The sequence below is a fragment of the Dipodomys spectabilis genome, unplaced genomic scaffold, assembly GCF_019054845.1.
Source record: "Dipodomys spectabilis isolate Male_0828 unplaced genomic scaffold, ASM1905484v1 ptg000284l, whole genome shotgun sequence".
In the NCBI taxonomy this organism is placed as follows: domain Eukaryota; kingdom Metazoa; phylum Chordata; class Mammalia; order Rodentia; family Heteromyidae; genus Dipodomys; species Dipodomys spectabilis.
The window spans coordinates 936,038-938,266 of NW_024870961.1; positions in this window are offsets into that span (position 1 = coordinate 936,038).

Here is a 2,229-nt window from a genome sequence, read left to right on the forward strand (position 1 = left end):
CCTGGCCCCTGGCTCCTGAAGGCTTTTGGGTACGGACAGGAAAGTTCATTTATATCTGTCCCCAGAGGCCTCCTCCCCTCCCAGCATGTAGGGGCATGCCCCAGCCATCACTCTGGGCCTGGAACTGGCTCCAGAGCCGGGCCAACCCACCCCTCCTTCTCTCCTTGTGCCAGGACTCGTGTGGGAGTTAGAGTCCACCTGGCCTTCTGTTTCCATGGCCTCATGCTCTCCAGCCATTCCCACCCCCTGTCCCATGCCCCCGAGCCTGGATGCTAACTGCTCCCCTCTTTCCTGTTTCTCCAGGCCCCAGTTCCTGCACGTCCAGCAGTCCAGGCCATAAGTGTACCTGCCCCTAAGACAACAGGCCCACTGGAGCCTTCCCACGCTTCTGTGCCCAGCACCAGATGGGGCTTTTCACAAGTCTCTCCCTCCCCCCCCCCCCCCCCCGCCAGCTCTTCCCTGCTCCACTGCTGAGCCAGAGGGTACTCCCTGTACACCATGCATCCATCCTCCATTGCTCCTTTCTGGGCTTGATTCTGCACTGTGCTCTCCCTCTCCACCTTCCCCGTGCAGGAAGGACCTCTCCATGGCTGGATAAGGCTTGTGGGACATGCCCCTGCCCCCTCCCCACCTAGGGAGCCAAAGGCACAATCCCACCCCTCCCTCCACTCCAGGGAGACAGCTCACTAGGAGAGATGGACTCCCTGGTGGGGCATGGGTAGGCCCAAGCACCTGGCTCACGTTTCCCCCTCTTCCTTCCTGGCCTGTTTCTGCTGTGGTCTCTGCAGGTGCACGTTGCCTCCCCCAACCGCTTTCCTCTGGAGATGCCTTTCCTCACCCCACCTGGGGAGGTCACCAGCTGATTCCCCAACCCCCCCCCCCACGCTCATCCCCAGCTCCTTCTTGGCTCCCTCTTGGCTGCCCAGCCCTATGCAACCAAGTCTGATCTGTGTGGGAAATCCAGAAGCTGGGCTGCATTCACGTGGGAGGCTCCCCCCTCCACTGCTCGCAGATATGACTTGAGTTCACTCCCCCAGGCTCGCCCATTTCCCCAGGAAATGACCTCTCAATGCCATAGCCACACACAGAGCCAAGGCTGTCTGTTGGCTCCTGGGCCATGTCAGCCACAGTGGGTCTGAATTAGAGAGGCCTCAGGAGTCAGAAGGGACCCACAGGTTGAGGGCAGCCTTTCCTATCTCCTACATTCCCCCTTCCCAGGATGTTTTGCTGGGAGGAGATAGGCCTCACCCACTGATGCTGCTGGTGCCCTGTGGCCCCACTGGTATGGTCGGATGTGCTGTAGCAAAGCCTGCTGGAGGCCTACCCCCCCCAGGCAGATGGCAGCAGCCCCGAGTTCCCCCTTCCACACTGCTGGGTTGGCCTGCTACCCATTTGCTGCCCCTCCCTGGCAGCCCTGGTTGGTTCTCATTGAGAAAGCCCAGAACTCCTGCCTTCCTCTTCCCCACGTGGCCAGCCCTTTTTCACTGACTGCTCCTGCCTCTCCTGCCTCGCCAGTCCCTCTCCTGCTTCTCCGAACCATAGGGGCCTAGGGGCCCAGCAAGCTCAACACCAAGACTCCCTCCCCATCTGCTCCCTCCTTGCTCCTACATTTCCCCCATTGGCCCCACCTCCTCCATTCCTGGCCTACCCCTGTCCTAAGTTTCATGCCCCTTCCACTTATCCCAACCCTCCTGGGCAGCCCGGCCCTCTCAGAATGGCAAATGCTCCATGGGCCATCAAGAGTCCTGGAGCTTGCTCCAACCTCATCCCTTCTGGGCCTGCTACTTCCAAAGCAGTCTTTCCTGGGGCAAAGTTTCCAGGTGCAGGCCCCGGTTCCCCCTTCTACTCCCAACCCACAAATCTCTACTGAGGGCCCCGCTCCCCAAGGGTGCAAAAGCACACTTGGCTGGCTCAGCTCCTCATTCCTCTGTCAAGGGCTCTGTACCAGTTCTCACTGGGTCTGGATAGGAAAGCCCACGGGCTTCAGAGGCCATGCAGGACAGTAGCACCATGGTTCACCCATGTCTTACCTTCCAGCTTCCCAGCCTGTTCCCAGCATGACTTCCTGTGGTGCAGGGCCATACGCTGCTTTCCAGAAAATGACTTCTGGAGCTGTCCCACTCTCATGGGCTGACATGGGAAGGAGGAAGAGTTGCTGGGTCCTCAGCCTGGAGGTCTTGCCTGGGGTACCAGGGCTGCAAAAGGCCTCCTGGGAACAAGGCACTGGTT